We start from the raw sequence: 25100 nt of genomic DNA, 5'->3' as shown, positions 1-25100 counted from the left end.
ACCGAGAGTATGATTGTCTGATCAATCTTATTCCCGGAGCTAAATTGCCAAAATCTCGGTTATATAATTTTTTTCAAACATAAAGAGTAGCTATGTGAGAGTATATTGCAGAAAGTTTGACAAAAGGTCATATTAGACCATCTAAACCACCTATGGCAGCGGGCTTTTTTTTTTGTAAAGAAAAAAGACGGGTCCCTTAGACCGTGTTTAGATTTCTGGGAACTGAATCTCATTACTGTCCGTGACCCTTATCCCCTTCCCTTGATTCCGGATCTTTTTGATCAGATTGTCGGTGCAAAGGTGTTTTCTTAGTTGGATTTAAGAGGGGCTTATAATCTGATCAGAATCAAGGAAGGGGATGAATGGAAGACGGCCTTCAACACCCCTGAAGGTCACTTCGAAAACCTGGTTATGCCCTTTGGTTTAACTAATGCCCCGGCAGTCTTCCAGCACTTTATCAATGACATTTTTTATCATTTGGTGGAGAGGTTCGTTGTTATTTATCTCAATGACATACTAATTTACTCACCCGATATGGAGACTCATCAGGATCATTTAAGACAAGTATTATCGATCCTTGGGGAGAATAAATTGTATGCTAAGTTGGAGAAATGTGTGTTTGCTGTCCAGGAGCTGCAGTTTCTGGGTTACTTACTTTCTGCCTCAGGTTTTCGCATGGATCCCGAAAAGGTCCGTGTGGTACTGAAATGGGACCGGCCAGAGAATCAGAAAGCTCTGATGCGGTTTTTGGGATTTACTAATTACTACAGAAAGTTCATCCTGAATTATTCCACGGTTGTCAAACCTTTGACTGATTTGACTAGGAAGGGTGCTGACTTCTGTCTGGTCGGAAGAGGCATTACAGGCTTTTTCCGCCATAAAGGAATATTTTGCTTCTGCTCCCATTCTGACGCAACCCAATGTGTCTCAACCCTTCATTGTGGAGGTTGACGCGTCAGAAGTGGGTGTCGGAGCAGTTTTGTCGCAGGGTCCCTCTCCTAGCAAATGGCACCCGTGTGCTTTTTTCTAAAAGAAACTCTCTGCTGCCGAAAGAAATTATGATGTTGGGAATAGATAGTTGCTGGCCATCAAATTGGCCTTTGAGGAATGGCGTCATTGACTAGAAGGAGCGATTCGTCCAATTACGGTAATTACTGACCATAAGAATCTGGCTTGCCTGCAATCAGCAAAGCATCTGAACCCTAGGCAGGCCAGGTGGTCATTGTTTTTTACCAGATTAAATTTTGTGGTCACTTATCGTCCTGGGATCAAAAACGTCAAAGCAGATGCTTTGTCACGTAGCTTTTCTGGGGGAAGGGGGGGATTCGGAGGATCCCGCTCCGATTTTGGCTGATGGGGTGGTGGTATCCGCTCTTTATCCTGATCTGGAGGCGGAAGTGTTGGGGGCTCAAGGTGAGGCACCTGATTCCTGTCCTCCATGGAAGTTGTTTGTTCCTTTCAGAACTGCGACACAAGGTGTTCAAGGAACATCATGATACTGTCCTTGCGGGACACCCTGGGGGTAGATCCGTAGTGGATCTTATTTCCCGGAGATTCTGGTGGCCAGGCTTGCGTAAATGTGTTGAGGGATATGTTAGAGGTGGTGTAGAAAGGAAAAAAAGAGAGAAGGAAGAACCCTTCACACCCGTTAAAAAGAAAAGGAAACACGTAATAGGCGCCAAATTCCCTCAGTCACTAGACGTGATGATACTTGGAATCTGTTGTTAGTTATATAAATAAGGTAGGTATGAAATGTTTCAGACTGGTCTTAGAAGCTTGTTCCAAGCACTCCTGAAGAAGAGGGCTTTAGACCCTCGAAACGCGTTGAGCCACGTACCATTAAAATGATTGACCAGAAGCCACTTGTGTAGGCGTTGTTCAATTATTTACATTTCTGCATGTGATCCTGGCTGGGGGGAAAAGTAGTCCCAGGGGTCTCTGCATTGATCCAGGTGACTGTTCCCCCCCCCCCCCCCCCCCCCCCGTGAAGTGAGTGCATTTGATTTTATTTTTCTTATTCCATAATTATCAAATTATCATCTGTCAACATCACCATTACATGGATGTGTTGATATTCTTAAATCTTTGGCTCTTTTATCAGACCTAGGTGAAGGTCTTTTTATTCATACCTACCTTATTTATATAACTAACAACAGATTCCAAGTATCATCACGTCTAGTGACTGAGGGAATTTGGCGCCTATTACGTGTTTCCTTTTCTTTTTAACGGGTGTGAAGGGTTCTTCCTTCTCTCTTTTTTTCCTTTCTACACCACCTCTATCTTTCCACAGTGGGCAAGGATACCCTTGACCCACCGAAGCACTTGTGCGGCCTACCCTATTCCATAGTTGAAAACGAGCATAACTTTTATATACACTACTTATTTGAAATTTCACCTCCACCCCTTGGCGCCTCTGCGAGCCTCTACGTCAGGTACTCTTTTTGTATTGCCTGGTCCGCCTTCAAGACCAGAGAACTTCAATTGTACCTTAATCCTCTTTTTTTATATTCCTATATTTGAGGGATATGTAGCAGCTTGTGCACGCGCTAAGGTGACTCACACTCTGCCATCAGGATCTCTTCTTCCTTTGTCCATTCCATCTCGTCCTTGGACGAATTTGTCCATGGACTTCATCACTGATTTGCCAAGTTCCTCTGGGAAGACAGATTTTGGTGGTGGTGGACCGCTTCAATAAGATGGCTCACTTTGTACCATTATCTGGTTTGCCCAATGCTAAAACTGTCGCTCAGGTGTTTATTGATTTTGAACATTGTGAAATTACACTGCATTCCCTCTGATGTGGTGTCTAATTTGTTTCCAGGTTTTGGAAGGCAGTTTGGACTCACCTGGGTATTCAGTTGTCTTTCTACTCGGCTTTTCATCCTCAGTCGAATGGATGGAATTCGTACTGAATGCACTAACCAGAACCTGGAGACTTATTTGAGGTGTTTCGTCGCTGAAAATCAGGAAGCGTGGTCCTTGTTTTTCTCCTTGGCTGAGTTTGCTTTGAATAACCGTAGACAGGAGTCAACTGATAAGTCACAATTTTTTAGCGCATATGGTTTTCACCCTCAGTTTGGTACTTTTTCTGGGACTGAAGCTTCTGGTATACCTGAAGACGAGAGATTCTCTTCTTCGTTGTCTTCTATTTGGCGGAAAATTCAAATAAATTTGAGAAAAATGGGCGAAAGATATAAACGTATGGCTGACAAGAGACATATGACGGGGCCGTACCTGTGTGTGGGTGATTTGGTGTGGTTGTCCACTAAGAACATTAAGTTGAAGGTACCCTCTTGGAAGTTGGGCCCAAGATTTATTGGTCCTTACAAAATCTCGGCCATTGTTAATCCGGTGCGTTTCGTCTGGAACTTTTGCAGGTCTGGAAGATCCATAATGTGTTTCACAGATCCATGTTGAACCTGTTGAACCATCTCCTTTGCCTCCTCCTCCGGTTTTGGTAGATGGTAAGCTGGAGTTTCAGATCTCCAGAATACTCAATTCGCGTTTTCTTTGTGGCTCCTTTCAGTACCTTGTGCATTGGAGGGGATACGGTCCTGAGGAAAGAATGTGGGTTACGGATGTCAATGCTAGCTGCCTTGTGAAGGCCTTTCACAGGGCACACGCAGATAAAGTTGGTCCTGGGTGCCTGGAGGTCACCCCTAGAGGACGGGGGGTACTGTCATGCCCTGCCCTGTTAGTGATCTGAGAAGATCTGTCAGACTTGCTACACGTGAATCTATCTAACAGATTGCTTTGTTGTGGCTTTGGGCAGGATCTTACCACCTCACAGGTTCTGCTCATTAGTTAGTTAGTGATGCTATTTATACCTGCCTCTCACTATAGCCCTTGTGGCTTATAGTTTTTCTCCTGGAGTTCTCTGCTGGTGCTTGGTGGATCTTCTGCTCTCCGAGATAAGTCCTCTTTTCTTCCCTTTTGTTGTATTTCCTGGCTAGGCCTTAGGAAGACACTGGTTCCTTCATCTCTTGCAAGGAGCCGGTTGTCTTATCGCCTGTTCCCTAGCTGAGGGTCTGTTTCAGTTGCAGCAGGGATTAGGTTCCAGTGCATGAACACTTCTACCATTGGGATTTGTTGATGTTGTTAGCAGTGAGTGAAAGACTTAGGGTTTGTCAGGTGGTGACCATTCCCTGTTCCTTAGCTGTAGGGCCTAGCCTGGTGTTTTGTTACCTGTTAGTTGTGTTTGGTTTGCTTTCCTTCCCTCACCTTCCGTGACACGAAATTTGGCACACAGGTACATCAGGTGTCCGGGAAGGTTTTAGACCGGGTCTCCGCTCTCTAGGATGTACCGTTCCTGAGATATTCCCAAAAAATGCATTAGCCAATAGAAGCCTGGTCACATGACCCTTATCAGCCAATAGAAGCTCGCAGGCCCTTAGTCTCCACGTACACACAGTTTTACACCAGGTTTCCATAACAACCCAGACATTTTTCTTCACTGCTGTAGGTCAGCTTTAAAGGGGCAGGGCGCTGTGGATGACACTGTTAAGGGAGCGGAGTACTGTGGAGGTCACAGTTAAGGGGGCAGGTAGGGTGGCCATTTAGGCCACCCTCAAAAGACAGACTTAAAAAACCCGCCCCCAGGTCCTGCTATGCCACGCCCTGACCTGGTTAGGCCACGCCCCTCCCACTCTGCAGCCGATGGGGATTGAAAAAATTAAGGTAAACATCAACTTCTGTCAGCTACAGGGGTGGGAGGAATGGGTGACTTTCTCCCTGCAGCTCATGTTTAGACATCACAGTGCTGCTGTCTGAGAGTGAACTGTTCAAAAGGACATCCCGGTGTCCGTCCAGGCCCTGCGCCGGACAGAGGACAGGGTGTCTGAAAGCCGGACTGCCCGGCCTAAAACCAGACATCTGGCCACCTTAGGGGCAGGCTGCTGTGGAGGTCACAGTTAAGGGGAGGGTCCGCTATGGAGGTCAGTGTTAAGGGGCAGATTGCTGTAGAGGCCACTGTTAAGGGGACGCAGTGTTGTGGAAATCACTGTTAAGGAGATGGGGTACTGTGGAGGTCACTAATAAAGCAGCGGACGCTGTGGAGGTCACTGTTAAGCGGGCGGGCTGCTGTGGAGGTCACTGTGAAGGGGGTGGGATGTGGTGGAGGTCACTGTTAAAGGGGCTGGCTGCTGTGGAGATCACTGTTAAGGGGGCGGGATGCTGTGGAGGTCACTGTTAAAGAGGACATTTCATCTGTTTAGCCCTAGTCTAATTAGGGTCTTACCTTACAGGGTGGCCCCCACTGATGTCATCGCACTTTTTTGTCCCCCAAAGAGAATGAGCTCCTCCCTGGCTACGAGTGGTGTGCTCTGATTGAATGTGCTCACAGCCAGGAAGAAGAGAACAGCTCCAGTCTCCACCTAGTATAACCAAGTCGGCTAATTAGAATATAATGCGGCGAAATCAATGGGGGACAACAGTGGACGAAAAAAAATAAGTGCAATGACATCAGAGGGGGCTGCCCTATAAGGTAAGATGAAAGGTCCTCTTTAAAGGGGCGGGTGCTGTGGAGGTCACAGTTAAGGGGACGGTCCGCTATGGTGGTCAGTGTTAAGGGGCGGGGTGCTGTAGAGGTCACTGTTAAGGAAATGGAGATCTGTGGAGGTCACTGTTAAGGGGGCAGGTTATTGTGGAAATCACTGTTAACAAGACGGGGTACTGTGGAGGTCACTAATAAAGGGGCAGCCACTGTGGAGGTCTCTGTTAGAAAAGAGGGCGTTATGGTTGTTACTGTTAAGGGGGCAGGTCGCTGTGGAGGTCACTGTTAAAGGGGCGGGGTACTGTCACTGTTATAGTGGATACTGTCGATATCTTTTAGCGACACACACAAACATTAAATTAAATAGATGAAATATACCCGTGCGAAGCCGGGTCCTTCTGCTAGTTTAGTATACTACTGGATGTACCAACAGCCCTGGCACCACCGATATCAACTCCTTTCTCTTCTTTTGTATATAGAGAGCTTTAAAAAAATGTATTATCTCTGCCTTTTCCTGATTCTCAGTTACCATCTCCTCGTTAGCATTAGTCAGGAGACCTATATATAATCAAGTTATTTTCCACATCATCTCTATACCATTATCTAGCTAAAGGCACATTTACATTGCCCAAATGAGCAGGCAGGACAGTCCCTTCTCGATAATTGCCTGCTCGTCAATGGAGGTAAAGAGCTGCATTTACACGCTACTGCCGTCGCTTGTCCTCATACAGATTCATTGTTTCCGGGGAGCAGATCGCTATTTATATAGCACGATCTTCTGCCCTGAAATGATTATTTAATGTGCTGCATTAAAGATCATTTGACCAGATGAGCATTTTGCTTGTTCATCGGGTGATTGGCAACACATTTACTTGGGCCTATTATCAGGAACAAGCATTCGTAGAAATGTTTGTTCCCAATAATCAGCCCGAAAACTGTGCAGTGTAAATCTGCCTTAACTCTCACATATTCTCTTATCTTTCAGCAGGGAGGAAGTAAATAGCTGCAGTAATACCCAATACAAGTCCCACTCAACTGTGTTGCATTTGCATTATTTGCAGATCTAGTTACTCCAATGGGTTAGTGGTCCGCATTTTGTGGCCATGTATAGGACATGTTCTATCTGTTTGCGGAATGGACATACGCATGTGGAAAGCACAGTTCATCCATGTACTTTCTGCATGCATATTTCCATTCTGTATACAGATAGAATATGTCTTTTAAAATGTGGACCATGGACCCAATGAACTCAATTGGTCTGAAAGAAAAAAAACTCACATGCAAAAAATGCATCAAATGTTTCAACTTCCCAAATTTCAGAGAACAGAACTTGTCTAAGGTGTTGATTATGCGTGACTGCCCCAAGTACTCATCTGCTCTGGTTCACAGACAACTAAAATGCCAACTTCTCTATGCCATCTGTCTGACACACCTTTTAGATACACTTTACACAGAGGAAATGAAGGAAGTAAAGTACAAACCCTACTAATGTCAACATGGTGAGTGTGCAAAATAAAACATGGCACAGGTTCAATTACAATTTCAATATAGTCTTTGTTTATTCTTTCTAAAATGGACATGGCAGATCATATACCTAATCTTTGTTCAGAATTTGAGGCAGAATTATCACCTTGCTTTCATTGAGTTTATTGGCTATTATGATTATCCGGCTCTCCACCATGGAACTCTCCATTAGAGATTTTGGAGACTTCCGCAGGTGGTTCTCCTATAGTAGCTTCTGTAACAACACTTGTCCCCTCAACAGATTCCTTACTTCTGCTTTGTTTTAAGGACATCACAGGGAGTCTGGCACAATATCTTGATAGGCTAGCTCAGCTAAATATGATTATATCATTCACTTTTCGCTAGCACAGACAGCAACAGGCCTCCTTCCCCTCCACTGCACCTCTTGAGACTACAATCGTTATGCCACTGTTCCTATCATAACATAGAACATTAAAAAATCATAAGGCTACATCTACACGACTGTTTTTAGACCACATTGAAGTTAATGGGGCTATTTACATGGCTGTTTTTTTTAACAGCCTTCATGGGATGTAACTGTACATCCAAATTGCAAGTAACTTAGCGCATTTGGACGTACAGCCATGTAGTGCTCTCATAGAGCAGAGACACTTGCCGGCAATCGCTCTGATTGTTTAGTCTCTACAGACTAACCAATCAGAGCGCTTTAGTTTGAAAATGACGGTTTCAGGCTGTGATCTCCATGCTGGGGAATGCCCCCCATATGCCAACATTGCCCCCCTGATGCCCCGTGCGGCATTCTCCTCACTCCGGCCAGTGGTGGCAGCGGCTCAGGAATGGAGCCGCTGTCATGAGCAGAGAGTGTCAGCTGTACACTCTCCTGCTACGGCCAAAATCGGTGCTGGCAATGATCTCGGCTGTTTAACCCCATAGATGCCTTACTATGGACTTTAGTATGTAATCATATAATATTTACCGCAAGAGGAACCCTATAAAAAACACTGACAGAATTGCCATTTTTGCCCACTTTACCTCCACAAAAAATGGTATAAAATGTGATCAAAAAGAGATATACACCCAATACCAATAAAAACTACAGCCTATCCTGCAAAAATCAAGCTACATTGGTGAAAAAATAAAAATGTTATGGGCCCTAAAATAAATTTCAGCAAATTAAATGTTAGAAAATCCTGATGCCACTCTTTCCCTTCTGAATCCTGCTGTGCCCCCAAACAGCGGTTTACAACCACATATATGATGTTGCCGTATTCAGGGAAAAATGCATAACAAATTGTGGGGTGCATTTTCTCCTGTTACCCATTGTGAAAATGAAAAATTTGGGCTAAAGCAACATTATATTGGAAATAAAAGGTAATTTTCACAGCCATGTGTGTCTAACCACTAGATTTATTCCCTGAGTAGTGTAGTTAGTTTCCAAAATGGGGTCACTTTTTGGAGTTTCCTTTCTAGAGGTACCTCAGTGTCTCTTCAAATGTGACATGGCACCTGAAAACCATTCCAGCAAAATCTGCCCTCCATTAACAATATGGTGCTCCTTTCCTTCTGCACCCTGCCGTGTGCCCATACAGCAGGTTACAACCACATATGAAGTGTTTCTGTAAACTGCTGAATCACTGAAATATATATTGAGGTCTCTTTGGATGTTAATCCTTGCTGTGTTACAGGAAAATTGGATTTAAATGGAAAATCTGCATTTGAAAATTTCCCCTCCATTTTGCTTTAATTTTTGTTGAACACCTAAAGGGTTAATAACGTTTGTAAAATCAGTTTTGAATAACTTGAGGGGCATAGTTTCTAAAATGGGGGAATTTATGGCTGGTTTCTACTATTTAAGCCCCCCAAACTGACTCCATAACTGAACTGGTCCTAAAAGAAGTGGGTTTTGGAAATTTTGTAAAAAATGTGCTTCTAAACTCCTAAGCCTTCTAACTTCCTAAAAAAATAACACCAATGACATTTAAAAATGATGCGAACATAAAGTTATGAGGAATGTTAAGTAATAGCTACTTTATAAGATATCACTATCTGTCTTAAAAGCAGAGAAATTCAGATGAAAATAGCAAATTTTTCCATATTTTCTGCAAATTTGGGATTATTTTAATGCATAAAGGTATCAACTCAAATTCACCACTAACACGAAGTATGATGTGTCACAAGAAAATCTCAGAATGGCTTGGAAAAGTAAAAGCGTTCCAAAGTTATTACCAGCAAAACTGACACATGTAAGATTTGAAAAATGGGCTCCGGCATTTTGTCCAAACTGAAGGGGTTAATGCCCATTTTTAACGGCTGTGCAAAGCGTCCATTAAAAATGCCCACAAAATGGATGCAAAACTGGTTGAAAAATGGCTATGAAAAACTGACAGTGAAGCTACTTTCACACTTGCGTTTTTGCCTGATTCGGCAGGGATAAGCAAAAATGCTTTCGTTACTGTGAATACATCCGTCTGCATCCGCTATGAACGGTTCCAGTTGTATTATCTTTAACATAGCCAAGATGGATCCGTCATGATCTCTATTGAGAGTTAATGGGGGGCGGATCTGTTTTCTATTGTCAGATTGTGTCAGAGTTGTCCCCACTGACTTGCATTGTGGGTCATGCCGGATCCGTTTTGCCCCGCATCCCATGACAGATAGGTCTGGGAAAGCAACCAAATGGAACGGAATGCATTTTAGAGCATTCAGTTCTGTTCAGTTACGTTTTGTCCCCATTCATTGTCAATGGGGACAGATGTCAATATGACAGATAGATCTCAATACCGGAAAAGAGAAACGCTAGTGTGTCTCCGTTTTTCAAGGCCATTTTTTTATTGTCATGCGAATGTAGCCTAATTCTTGTCAAAAACATTGATTTGACCACACTGATAGCTTAATTTTTTTTTTTTACGTAAATCTGTCACATTGAAAATGAAAGGGTTTCTGTCACCCCATTAAACCGTTTTTTTTTTTTTCTTTACTAATATTCCCTATAGTGCGATCTCATGATACATAAGCAAATTAATCATTTTGGTTCAGTAGAATTTGCTAAAAATCGATTTTTAAAATATGCTAATTACCTTGCTACCAGCAAGTAGGGCGGCTACTTGCTGGTAGCAGCCGCATTCTCCGATGGTAATGACGCCCCCTCGGCATGCTGATTGACAGGGCCAGGTAAGGGAATCGTTCTCTGCTGGCGCTGTTAGAATTTGAAATCTCGCGCCTGCGCCGTACCTGTCTTCAATCGGCGCAGGCGCACTGAGAGGCATCCGCTCGCTCGACCGCTCCATCCTCAATGCGCCTGCGTCGATGACGTCATCAAGTACACCCGGAAGAGAAGACGCCGGCATCGCTGGAAGGAGGCGGAGAGTCTGGTGACGTCGCTGGATGCTCGAATCAGGTAAGTATGTACATAATAAGCATGCTGCCACAAAAACCACCAACGAAATGGGAATAAATAATTTTATAAAAATGACAGTTATTAACACTATACCACCAACGATTATTAATAATAAATCTCTTCCGGGTGTACTTGATGATGTCATCGACGCAGGCGCATTGAGGATGGAGCGGTCGAGAGAGCGGCCGCCTCTCAGTGCGCCTGCGCCGATTGAAGACAGGTACGGCGCAGGCGCGAGATTTCAAATTCTAACAGCGCCAGCAGAGAACGATTCCCTTCCCTGGCCCTGTCAATCAGCATGCCGAGGGGGCGTCATTACCATCGGAGGATGCGGCTGCTACCAGCAAGTAGCCGCCCTACTTGCTGGTAGCAAGGTAATTAGCATATTTTAAAAATCGATTTTTAGCAAATTCTACTGAACCAAAATGATTAATTTGCTTATGTATCATGAGATCGCACTATAGGGAATATTAGTAAAGAAAAAAAAAAAAAACGGTTTAATGGGGTGACAGAAACCCTTGAAGTACAATCTGTAGGCAGCATGTCATCCAGCATTAGAATTAAACAGGTAAATCTAAAGTTTTATGGGAAAAGATTATATAAAATTTAAATCTCTGCTCGTTCTATGCATAGGAGTCATGTAGGCGGTCAAACTCAGTGATCAGCAGCCTACTCTTTCTGCTGGGCAGACAAAAAGGCCCCAGATGGCAATAATCCTTTAATGGGCAAAAATATGTGGACACCCTTCCTAATTATTTACATCAGGTGTTTCAGCCATACCCATTGCAAACAGGCATATAAAATCAAACTGCCAATCTCCATAGAGAACATTGGTAGTAGTATGGTCATAATGAACAGCTCGGTGACTTTACAAATGGCACTCTCATAGGATGCAAATTTCTGGTCTGCAATAACATACTGTTATTGTGAACTGTAAATGCCTGTGATTAACAACAGCTCAAGATTCATCAATATGGGTTTCCATGGTTGAGCATTTGCATACAAGCCTAAGATCACGATGCGCAATGCAAAGCTTTGGCTGGAGTGCCGTAAAGCACACTGTCCCTGGGCTCTGGAGCGATGAATTATGTTTCACTAGCTGGCAGTCTGAAAGAAGAATCTATGTTTGATGGGTGCCAGAGGAACACTATTTTTTACATGAATGAATGGTGCACGCTGGAGAAGGGATAATAGTATGTGTAGCTGGCCAGCTAAGACCTGTCCTAGGTTGCTAGTATAGCCTTATATGTGTATACAGTTAAACCTGCCAAACGCCTTAATACAGTTCCTATGTTTATGTGTTAAAGACAAAAGCAGAGTTATTTATTGTGACATCATGTTTTGGATGTCATATAACTGTTATATTTTGTGTTCACAGAAGCAGAAAATATAATATGCCTTTAAGATTCATTTATAGTGTAAGGTAAGCTCAGTGACACAGCAGAAACAGAAAGCATAGTGTTAATCTGTTGTTGCTGGGCAGAAGTCTAGACCAATCACAGCCATCTTCTCACACAGCAAGAGTTTTCACCAATCACAGCCAGCCTCACACATAGTCTGTCTGGGAATTCCCCTAGCAGGAGCTACTAGAATCATTATTCACCAGAGACAGGAGCTAAAGAGACATTCACTTCACTGAGAGCTGTGTTTTTATGGAAGCAGGAGAGGCCAAAATAGGAATTTAAAACAGTTATATAATGTTCCTGTTGTTAGTATTGTGATGGGAACTGTATATTGAACCAGTTATGTGTGTTTACTTACAGTTCCACCAATTGCAAAGTACAAATACAAATTGCAAATTGCAAGCTACAGTTGCAAACTGTGAACTACAAATACCATACAAACATTGCAATCCAAATTGCATACAACCCTAACAGATCATACTGAACCAATCTGCAAATAGATACTGATTGTGATATATTTTCAACACGTGTTTTGTACATGGACTATCTGCTGCGGAGGCGGCAGTGTTCTATATGAAGAAAAGTTGAAGTTAATAAAGTTATTTTCAAGCATTTGGTGTGCTCTTTAAACCTACTGTTTCCATAGAACGGCGCTAGAGGAATTACAGAGTAACAGACAGTCTGGTTAGTCTAAAAGTCAGAGATATCAAAATTCTTCTAATGCCACAGCGCAAAAGGCACTTGATAGTGCTGCGCCTGCCACAGTGGAACTATTGCCCTCAGAGAGCGAAGTGATAGCACTCCTCAACTTGCACAGTAAAGAGCGCATTAGAGCAGCGGAGCACCAGCATATACCGCCACGCAGCAACTGTTCCCTGATAGTGTTGATCACGAAAATTCGAATTGCTAATTTTTATCGCGAATATAGGTACTTCGAAAATTCACGAATATTTAGAATATAGTGATATATATTCATAAATTTGAGATTTTTTTTCTATAGCGAATTTTCGTAATGTGTATTTTTAACGCAAATTTTTCAATTGCAGAGTAAAAACGTGATTCCTCCCTGCTTCTTGCTTGTGGGCCAATGACTCATTGGCCCACAAGAAAGAAGCAGGGAGGAATCATGACTTTAAATGGGAAAAATGATGAATATTCTAAAAAACGAATATAAAGCACTATATCGAATATATTTGTTTTTTCGAATATTCGTAATATTCTATAACAAGAATATATAGCAATATAGTGAATACTCGAAAAAAACGAATATAGAGCAATTTAGCTAATATAGTGCTATAATCTTCTTTGTCTAATAGTTATTATTTTTTTCTCATCTGAAGTCCAGATTGGAAAAAAATGTCAACTATTGAAAAAAAATTATAGCGCTATATTAGCTAAATTGCTCTATATTCAGTTTTTTTCAGAATATTCGCTACTTTGCTATTTATTCTTGTTTTAGAATATTACGAATATTCGGAAAAACAAATATATTCGTGTTTTGTTGTAATTTTTTTCTCATCTGAAGTCCAGATTGAAAAAAAATTTCAACTATTAAAAAAAAAGATTATAGCACTATAATAGCTAAATTGCTCTACATTCGTTTTTTTTCGAATATTCGCTGTATTGCTATATATTCTTGTTTTAGAATATTACGAATATTTGAAAAAACAAATATATTCGATATAGTGCTATGACTTATTGGCCCACAAGCAAGAAGCAGGGAGGAATCATGCTTTTACTCAGCAGTTGAAAAATTTGCGATGAAAATTCGCATATTACGCGATCATTAGTAATGTTGATTTTTCAAGAAAAAAAATCGTAGACTATAACGAATATTCAACGAATATTCTACAAAATATTTTAGCGAAATATTGCGAATTCGAATATGACCCCTGCCGCTCATCACTATTCCCTGAGTGAGCAAGCAACGAGACCTCAGCGGAGCTACCATAAAGGCCATAGAACGTGCGCATTAGTCAAACTGCAGCCGACTCTTAAAGTGGCAGAACGGCAAAGGCAAGATAGTCAGAGAAAGAGCGCAAACCATCCTGCGATCCCTAGAGAGAGAAAGAGATGCATGGTGGGAGGCCAAAGTCCAGAGCTAGAGTGCCTGGGGGGGCGTGGCTTGCTCATGGCTGAATAGGACGCGCGTCGCTGCAGCTCTCCCGCCACTCGCACTATTACAGCTATTCCCCGGCTATTAAAGCTGCCATAACCCGGTCAATATGGGCAGGAAAACTGCAAAGGCCACTGCTGAGACCGATCAGCAAGGTGACGGTGACGGAATCCAGAGATTCTTCGGTTCCCAGCAGACCACAACGGGACAGCAAGGTGCTCCCAAGATGGCCGCCGGCTCCTCCACGCCGCTTCCAGACCGCGGCTCCCGCTCGGCTCCCTCAGACACTGACTCCAGGAGCCCCTCCTCATGTGTCTCCGATATTGGCTGGGACTTACAAGCGCAGCTGCGTGCGCTGCCTACAAAGGAGGACTTAGCCCACTCGGTCTCCCGGCTTGAGCAGACATATAAAACGGAGATGGAGGTACTGAAGGGGGAAATTATTCATTTGGGTCACCGGGTGGAGGCCTCTGAGAAAACGCAAGAGGCAATATTCGAACACCTTGCAGACCACCAACAAGTGATCTCTGCGCACTCCACACAGATCTCCCAAATATTATCCCATATCGATGATATCGATAACCGCCACCGGAGGAACAATCTCCGGATTAGGGGGCTTGCGGAGTCCGTCGCGCCGTCTGACTTGGAAGCCACTGTCCAGGCGCTATTCAGCTCTCTGCTGCAGAGGTCAGAAGATACCCCCATCGAACTAGATCGAGTGCATAGGGCTCTAGGGCCTAAATCTGCAGACCCCAACAGGCCGCGCGACATCGTATGCCGCGTACACTTCTTTAAAATCAAGGAGGACATTATGAGGGCTGCACGGCAATCTGAGGATTTATCCTACCAGGGGGCTCAAATTCAGATTCTCCCTGACCTGTCGAGAAGGACACTCCAGCTACGCAGAGCGGTTCGCCCTATCCTTGCCCTGCTAAAGGAGAAAGACATAATATATCGCTGGGGCTTCCCATTTCAACTTCACGCCAAGAAAGACGGCAAGATGGCGACATTCCGTGATATTGAAGACCTTCCCAGATTCCTGGAGACTTTTTCGCTACCCAAGGTCTCCCTCCCAGACTGGCCGGTGATGACATCCCCTGCACCGCTGCCAGATAGAACGCAGTGGACGCAAGTTTCACCACGTTCGTCGAAAGCGAGGAAGACGCCATGAGAAGCTCTACATATTTAGTCTGTGCTGGACTTTATTGTGCCCATTTTTCAAGTGGGTCTCTTGCAACCGTTTGCTTTAATTGTGGTTCATGTATACGGTTCCTACCCCTAGTTCATGGCTAGGAGTCACTAGCCTATATACCCCCGCGGGTGTTATGTGTAGTTTCTAGTTCTTTATGGCTCTGTCCTTTTCCCTAGCTCCACTGGTTGGTCTAGTTTAGGGGCAGTCCCACGTTTACCAAATAGCTCTATGTCCGTTATGCCTTAATATTGAGTGGTGGGAGGATGCTTGCTCACCTTGGGCTTTCATCGCTTCTATCTCCTCAGTGTGGCTGAAGATTTCCCTGAGATGTTGATACCTCAGGCTGAACGCCACAGGTTATTGTTTTATATGTTAATTGTATGTCCTTGCTATGTCTACCCTGTCTTGTTTGGTCTCTCCTTTCGTTTTTCCCTCCCCCTATCCTTTCCTGACAAGCTTGCATATAGATTCTTAATATGTGCTATTCTATATGGCGTCTATTAGAATCAGCTCTTACAATGTGAACGGTCTCAATGAGCCAGCCAAGCGTAACCAAATTCTCTATAGCATGCATAAACAAAAGATCTTAATAGCTCTGTGGAAACTCATTTCAAAACTGGACGTGTGCCCTCCTGCAAAAATAGGTACTACACGACCTGGTCGCACTGCACACACCCGGAGTCTAAATCTCGGGGTGTATCCATTGCCATACACAAATCAGTACCCTGTGAAATATTGGACACGGTTTCTGACAGCTCTGGTCGTTTTCTTTTCATTAAGGTCTCCTTAGCCACAAAACTCCTAATAATTGCTAATGTCTACTTTCCCAACACAGGTCACTCCCGCTTTGCCTCTAAGATGTTCTCTGCATTGACTGACTTCGCTGATGGCTTGCCGATCGTCCTAGGCGGGGATATAAACTTCCCCCTGGATGTCTCCTTGGATGCCTCCTCCGGTAGGTCCTCTGTTTCCCCTGGGGTGGCCCGTGGTTTTAAGAGACATCTCCGATCCCTTAGACTAATAGATGTTTGGCGCATACTATCTCCCACCACAAAGGATTTCACATTCTTCTCCGCCTCTCATAACACGTACCACCGCTTAGACTACATATTCATTTCCCACTCTTTACTTGACTCACACCCAGCTGCGGGCATTGAACCTGCATTATTTTCGGATCACTCCCTGACTTGGGTAGCCCTAGACATTGGCGACTCCTCTAGATCATTTGGTTCCTGGAAACTTAATGATAATATACTCAGAGATCCTGTTTGTGCAGCTGACATCAAATCCGCCCTCTCTGACTTTGCCCTGAATCATGTAAATGATCCCTCTAGCCCGACCATTCAATGGGAGGCCCTAAAATGTGTTATTAGAGGTAGATGTATTCTGCATGCTTCTAGACTTAAGAAAATCAGAGCTGGGGAGATCAAAGCATTATTGCTGAAATTAGCTGGAACAGAAACATAAGGGGTCATTGTCCAGTGAGGACTTCCAGGAGCTTTGCGACACTCGTACAGCTCTCCGTAAGATAATTGATCAAAAATACCTGGGCGCTAGGGATAAGTTGCAGAAACTTTTCTACGGCCACGGGGATAAAAGTGGTAGATTGCTAGCGAGAATGCTGCGGCCCAAAACGAACGCCTCATATATTCCAGCCCTAAACCGTAGATCGGGGGGACGTATTCACGCAACTGGGGACATACTCCAGGAATTCCGCTCTTATTATGAGGAATTGTATAACCTGAGAGGGAAGTTTGCAGATATTTCTAATGACACCAAAATCAAAAAGATTAGAGACTACATGGCTGGCTTACTCGGTCCTAAATTGTCCTCTGAACATAGGGAAGAACTAGAGGGAGAGATAACGGAACTGGAGGTCCATAGAACGATCAAAGGATTAATAGTTGGCAAGAGTCCAGGCCCCGACGGCTTTACGCCTCGTTTCTACAAACAGTTTCTGGAAGAAATAGCCCCTCCCTTCACCAGATTGTGTAACTCCCTAGCAGATGGCTCGTCTTTCCCACCCCAGGCACTAATGGACCACATATGCGTTATACCAAAACCGGGGAAAGACCCGTTAACATGTAGCAACTATCGCCCTATATCCCTGATCAATGTTGATGTGAAGATATACGCAAAAATTCTTGCGGACAGAATGAAACCATTTATATCATCCTTGATTCATGTAGATCAGGCGGGCTTTGTCCCGGGAGGGAAACGCGCGATAACACCATTCGATCTATGGCCATCATTAATAGAGCTAACAGATTGGGGTCGCCTTTGTGTCTCTTATCGATCAACGCAGAGAAAGCGTTTGATCACGTGGACTGGTCCTTTCTGCACGAATCCTTGAAGGCGTTTGGGTTTGGCCCTAGCATGATTGATAGAATTTTGGCACTTTACCGCGACCCTAGCGCCCAGGTCCGAGTTAATGGATCTCTATTGACTCCTTTCCGTATCCATAATGGCACCAGACAAGGGTGCCCTCTCTCCCCTCTGTTGTACATTATGGTCATGGAATTTTTAGCTAGAGCTCTCAGGGCTAATGAGTCTATCAAAGGCCTTAAGATGGGAGACCTGGAGTCGAAAATAGCCATATACGCTGATGACCTCCTTATCTACTGCACAGACCCGCTAATTGGTTTCCCAAATATATTGAGGGAGTTCTCGACCTTCAGAGACCTCAGCAACTTTAAAGTTAATCTCCATAAGTCAGAGGTCCTTAATATCACCTTACCCCAAGACCTGGTTAACAATTTACAAGCCTCTTTTCCTTTCCAGTGGGCGCGTCGCCATATAGCTTACCTGGGTACGGCCATTCCCTCTGACTCGACAGATTTATTCCTCCTGAATTTTACTCCCCTTATTGAAGACATCAAAAAGGACTTGAAAAATTGGAAGGGGCTCCCACTATCCTGGTTTGGTAGGATCCATACGCTCAAAATGAATATTCTCCCTCGCATCCTATACCTCTTCCGCACTATCCCCATACCTCTTCCGGTCTCCTTCTTTAGAACCCTTAGATCTATGTTCCTTAAATTTATTTGGGCGGGCTCCTCTCCTAGGATAGGGATGAGATTTTTGGTGAGATGTAGATCAAGGGGGGGCGTGGGGGTCCCAGACCTGCCAAATTATCACAAAGCGTCCATCCTCTCATACATACTGGATTGGTTTCATAACGGACAATCTAAGAGGTGGATCCAGTTTGAGAAACACGAGGTTGGGTTCCCAACACATAACCTGCTCTGGATTTCTCGGTCTAAAAGACCCCCACGCCTCCCCCTCTTGACCTCGGGTGTTCTGAAGATTTGGGATAAAATCGCAATACCACTTGGTCTCACTCAACCCCCTAGTCCCCTAATCCCCCTTTTTAATAATCCTGATTTCCCTATGGGCATGAAGAGTAAGTCGTTTTTAGGTTTTGAGTTGGCAGGCAATCCTATTCTATCCTCAGTTATGGAGAAAGGATCTTTACGGCGGCTGTCCTTCTTTACGGAGAGTTTGTCGCAAGGGGCGTGGTTACAGCACAATAGCATTAAAAATTACATATCCTCTCTAGGCCCCAAGTCAGCCCTGGATAGGGATCTTACCTCTTTCGAATCATTGTGCACTCAAACATCCCCTCCTACACATTTAGTGTCTCTGGCTTACGGGCTACTCCAGGGGAAGGACGACACCATCTCCACCTTACCCTATGTAAAGGTGTGGGAGAGAGAACTGGGGAAGACATTTCCTGTTGATCAGTGGGAGAAGGCATTTGAGCTTTCTTATAAGTCTTCTATTAGTTGCGGACTCCAGGAAAAGAATTTTAAAGTGTTATCTAGATGGTACAGGACCCCGGCCCTGCTGCATTCCTTCATTCCCACATGCCCCAATACTTGTTGGAGATGTGGTAGTGAAGAGGGTAATATGTCCCATATTTGGTGGTTTTGCAAAAGAATTACACCTTTCTGGGAGGCCATTAATGACCTTTATGATTTGGTTTGTGGTAGTTCTACTAGGTGGACGCCAGAGGGTGCTTTACTCTCCATGTTCCCCGGCTCTACTTCCACCCTGAGAAAGGGCCTATGGCGATTTTTTGTTCAGGCTGCTCGCCTGGTCATACCTAGGTTCTGGAAATCCACATCTGCCCCTCTCCTTAGGGACTGGCTAATTACCGTTGAGAAAATCTATAGAATGGAGGAACTCTGGGCGGAGGACTTGGGCAATTCCACCAAATTCTTAAAAATCTGGACTCCCTGGATTTTGTTTAAGGGTTCTAGCGAATTTATCAATTGGCTGAACAGGGATGTTGCCAGTCCCTAAGGAGATTTTGGCTCCCTCCCTAGATCTTCACTACCCTATTCCCTTTATCAGGATGTTAACCCCACCTGAAATGGGTATATTTTATTTTATTTATTTATTTATTTATTTTTTTAGACTGGCTCACTCCAATTGGAATCTATTATTCCGACTTTTGTCTTTCTATATCTATGGTCAGGACTTTTCTCCCCCTTCCCCCTCCTCTGTTTTTCTGTGTATGTCCTCGTCTTTGTCATCTGTTTTTCTGTGTATGTATACCTCTGAGCGCTTACTCTTAAGCGTCTGCTAACAGACTACGTTGCGGCACTTAAATGTAATGACTGGTTGTACCCTTCTATGCATATTATTGCTCTCTGTACCTTTGAACATTTGAGTGTACACTGCGTGCAGAATTATTAGGCAAATGAGTATTTTGACCACATCATCCTCTTTATGCATGTTGTCTTACTCCAAGCTGTATAGGCTCGAAAGACTACTACCAATTAAGCATATTAGGTGATGTGCATCTCTGTAATGAGAAGGGGTGTGGTCTAATGACATCAACACCCTATATTAGGTGTGCATAATTATTAGGCAACTTCCTTTCCTTTGGCAAAATGGCTCAAAAGAAAGACTTGACAGGCTCAGAAAAGTCAAAAATAGTGAGATATCTTGCAGAGGGATGCAGCACTCTTAAAATTGCAAAGCTTCTGAAGCGTGATCATCGAACAATCAAGCGTTTTATTCAAAATAGTCAACAGGGTCGCAAGAAGCGTGTGGAAAAACCAAGGCGCAAAATAACTGCCCATGAACTGAGAAAAGTCAAGCGTGCAGCTGCCAAGATGCCACTTGCCACCAGTTTGGCCATATTTCAGAGCTGCAACATCACTGGAGGGCCCAAAAGCACAAGGTGTGCAATACTCAGAGACATGGCCAAGGTAAGAAAGGCTGAAAGACGACCACCACTGAACAAGACACACAAGCTGAAATGTCAAGACTGGGCCAAGAAATATCTCAAGACTGATTTTTCTAAGGTTTTATGGACTGATGAAATGAGAGTGAGTCTTGATGGGCCAGATGGATGGGCCCGTGGCTGGATTGGTAAAGGGCAGAGAGCTCCAGTCCGACTCAGACGCCAGCAAGGTGGAGATGGAGTACTGGTTTGGGCTGGTATCATCAAAGATGAGCTTGTGGGGCCTTTTCGGGTTGAGGATGGAGTCAAGCTCAACTCCCAGTCCTACTGCCAGTTTCTGGAAGACACCTTCTTCAAGCAGTGGTACAGGAAGAAGTCTGCATCCTTCAAGAAAAACATGATTTTCATGCAGGACAATGCTCCATCACACGCGTCCAAGTACTCCACAGCGTGGCTGGCAAGAAAGGGTATAAAAGAAGAAAATCTAATGACATGGCCTCCTTGTTCACCTGATCTGAACCCCATTGAGAACCTGTGGTCCATCATCAAATGTGAGATTTACAAGGAGGGAAAACAGTACACCTCTCTGAACAGTGTCTGGGAGGCTGTGGTTGCTGCTGCACGCAATGTTGATGGTGAACAGATCAAAACACTGACAGAATCCATGGATGGCAGGCTTTTGAGTGTCCTTGCAAAGAAAGGTGGCTATATTGGTCACTGATTTGTATTTGTTTTGTTTTTGAATGTCAGAAATGTATATTTGTGAATGTTGAGATGTTATATTGGTTTCACTGGTAAAAATAAATAATTGAAATGGGTATATATTTGTTTTTTGTTAAGTTGCCTAATAATTATGCACAGCAATAGTCACCTGCACACACAGATATCCCCCTAAAATAGCTAAAACTAAAAACAAACTAAAAACTACTTCCAAATATATTAAGCTTTGATATTAATGAGTTTTTTGGGTTCATTGAGAACATGGTTGTTGTTCAATAATAAAATTAATCCTCAAAAATACAACTTGCCTAATAATTCTGCACTCCCTGTATACTCTTATTTGTACACAGCCACGACTTGTCATCGAGCTGATTTTGTCTTTTGAGGTATTGTCCTTTTATGCTCTTTTCAAAAAAAGAAATTGAACAACAGAGCTAGAGTGCCTGCACCGCTGTCCACGGAGAGACCACGTACTGCAGTTAGCTAGTTTCCCGCCACTAGGCCCAAAGCCTGCAGCAGCGTCTCCAAGCCAGCGCATCGCAAGTCATCACAGATCATCACAAGTCATCACAAAGCATTGCAAATCTGCACAGAGCATCGCAAGTCAGTGCAAGCATCGCATCACATAAAGAAGAGACAAGTCTCCTTTAAGACAGACATTTGTTCCAGCAACCTTCAGATCGCAGTATCCTGCTCTTCAGAATAAGGTCAGAGCTTTCCTTTATTACTTATCATTGCATATAGGCTTTGGCATAAAGAGACATTTTTGTGTTCAGATAAAGACTTTAAAGTAAAACAAAGGACAGTTTGTAATACACGGACACTATTGCATTTAAAGTGAAAGTCATTTATTACCTGCATTTATCGCTGTTAAATTTAAGGTGAAAGTCATGTGTTTCTGCATTTGTCAATATTGCATTTAAAGTGAAAGGCATCTTATTATTCGTATTGATTGTGATAGCATTGAAAGTAAAATGTCTGAGCCTAGTATTACCATGCCACTGTTAGATGAGGCAAAGATAGATAGAGTAGAAGTTGAAGAGCAAGGGAACCTGTCTGAGGTAGAAGAGTCTGATGCAGCATTAGTCTTGCCTCAAACAAATATAGCCCAAACAGATGAACTAAGCCATTCATCACGTGCCAGAAAGCCGACCTCAAAGATGCTAGAAAATTTGGAGCAAGAAGCAGCATTAAAGGAGAAAAAGTTGGCCCGGATGTATGATAGGTGGAAATCATACATTAAAGACATTTGTAGAAAGCTAAAGCAACAAAGTATAAAAAAGGAACTTGAGTGATATGGTAGAGACGGTAGAAGAATCTGAATCGGAGCTTATGGCAGCATATGTCAACCTGTGGTAGTTTACGACACCTTCCCAGGGCATTGTAAGGAACATGGACACATGTACTGCGGTCACTAAAGATTTGGTAACGCTTATGAGAGAACTATCATCTGCGGAAAACTATGATGAAGTTAAAGCAAGAAGGAGAATGAACGAGCTTTTTATGAGACTATGCTAGGTCCTTAGGTGGAACCGCAATCTCAAGTGTGACTTCCTTCGCTAGCAGAAGTGCCACCCATATATCAGAGTCCTTAAATACTTCAGCCAAAAGAAAGGAATTAGCTGAACAACTTGCTTTCAAGAGAGCAGAAATTGAGATGGAAACTGCTATCGAGGCGCAGCGCAAACTGATAGCTGAAATGGATGCACAACGCCATCAGATGGAAGCTGAAATGGAAGAACAGCACCAACAGATGAAAAGTCTGGAAAGGCAAAAAGAATTTAAGATTATAGAAGCCAGACTCAGAGTACATGAGGAGGATATGAGTCAGAGTAGTCATAGGTTCAAATCTGTACTAAGTGAAGAAAAAGACTCCTATTTTCCTTCGTACGCGAAAGAGAATGAAAGGAAATCTCCAGCACTTAGTGAAGAAATAAGTTATTATCCTTCCATCCCTGCTCAGAAAAACAAAGAGAGGCCTAGTCCAGTGTTAGGAAAGGAGTGTGTGAATTTACCCTCTATCTCTACTGGAGAAAATGAAGAAAAGGACTCATCTAATTCAGAAGTAAGTGAGAAAATCGAACCGGATGATTCTATTTCTAGATGCCACGGCAATGCTCAGGAGAAGGTTACAGCCATTGTCCCAGCAGGACCACAGAGAACAGTCCTAGCTAGACTTCACATTCCAGAACCCACTGTATTTTCAGGAGACGTACTGAAGTTCATAGAGTGGAAGGCAATTTTTGAAATGATCCTTGAGCATCATTGATTAAGTCCAGTTGACAAGTTATTCTACCTTCAGAGATATGTTGGTGGAGAAGTCAAGGAATGTTTTGAAGGTAACTTCTATAGAAAAGACAAAGAAGCCTGCAAACAAGCCTGCAAAAATTTAATGCAAGATATGGTCATCCTTTTTAGTACAAAGAGCCTTTAGAGAGAAACTGAATAACTGACCTAAAATAGATCCTAAAGAACACTTCAGACTCCAAAAGTATGGTGACTTCCTGCAAGCATGCAGCAATGCCATCCCACATGTTCAAGGACTGGAAGTACTGAACGACTATCTAGAAAACCACAGGATGCTAACTAAGCCACCTGAAGAAGTGGCTTCTAGATGGAATCGCTATGTGACTAAACAGATCTAGGTAAGAACTTCCCAAGTTTTAAAGAGTTCTCTGAGTTCGTCAATGAGGAAGCACGGATAGCATGTAATCCTGTAACATCATCTTATGCCTTAAAATCCTCAGAGGAAAGGACTGCACGAGAGATAAGATGTGCAAGAGCAACTAGCTTTGCAACCAACACAGCAACTAAAGGTCCAGATACCTACGAGAGCAAGTTCAAAGTCACTACTGGGATTAGTAGAGAGACATAACTGACAAATCTTCAGACTACCTTCAAGTGTATGTTCTGTGGAGAGAACCACTCCATACATACCGTATTTTTCGCCCTATAAGACGCACCGGCCCATAAGACACACCTAGGTTTTTGGGGAGGAAAATAAGAAAAAAAGAAATTTTAACCAAAAGGTGTGCTGTGTGTTTGGTGGGTTTGGAACTAATGGTGGTCTGTGGATGGCACTATTACTGGAGATCTGTGGATGACGGACACTGTTATGTGGGGATCTGTGGATGACGGACACTGTTATGGGGGGATCTGTGGATGACTGACACTGTTATGGGGGGATCTGTGGATGACTGTCACTGGTATGGGGGGATCTGTGGATGACTGTCACTGTTATGGGGGATCTGTGGATGACTGACACTGTTATGGGGGGGATCTGTGGATGACTGTCACTGTTATGGGTGGATCTGTGGCTTGCACTGTTACAGGGGGATCTGTGGATGGCACTGTTACAGGGGGGATCTGTGGATGGCACTGTTACAGGGGGGATCTGTGGATGGCACTGTTACAGGGGGGATCTGTGGATGGCACTGTTATATACGTGCCATCCACAGACCCCCCCCCCATAACAGTGCCATCCACAGACCCCCCCAGCCCATAACTGTGCCACAGATCTCCCCCCCCCCGCCCCCGCCACCGCTCCGGTATACTAATATAAGATGTCTTATTTAATTAATAGTTATTAAACATGCCCCCCAACTCCTAATAGTACATTACATCCTAACAGCTTCTGTACAATGCCGGCACTTGCCTGCGCCGTCTGCTTCATTCATAAAGTAGGCAGCGCAGGCATGTGACATCAGGGAGTTACGCTGCCGCCCGCCCGGGCTGCTTGCCTTCATTCTACAGAAGCTGTTAGGATGTAAGGTACTATTAGGAGTGAGAGGGCATGTTTAATAACTATTCATTGAATAAGACATCTTATATTAGTATACCGGAGCGGCGGGGCTATACTACACTGACTGCACCGCCCCGCCGCTATTGCCGGCCCCCAGCTCCTCCTTCCAGTCCCTCCCCGAGTCCCCGCTCGCTCGTACATCGCAGCTTGCGATGTAAAACTGCAAGCATTCGCCCCATAAGACGCAGGGGCATTTTCCCCCCATTTTGGGGGGAGAAAAAGTGCGTCTTATGGGGCGAAAAATACGGTAAGTGCCAACAATTGAAGGCAAAGTCCCCAGAAGAAAAGAAAAAATTTGTG

This window comes from Bufo bufo, chromosome 11, assembly GCF_905171765.1.
Source record: "Bufo bufo chromosome 11, aBufBuf1.1, whole genome shotgun sequence".
Lineage (NCBI taxonomy): Eukaryota > Metazoa > Chordata > Amphibia > Anura > Bufonidae > Bufo > Bufo bufo.
This window is presented reverse-complemented; position numbering follows the sequence as displayed.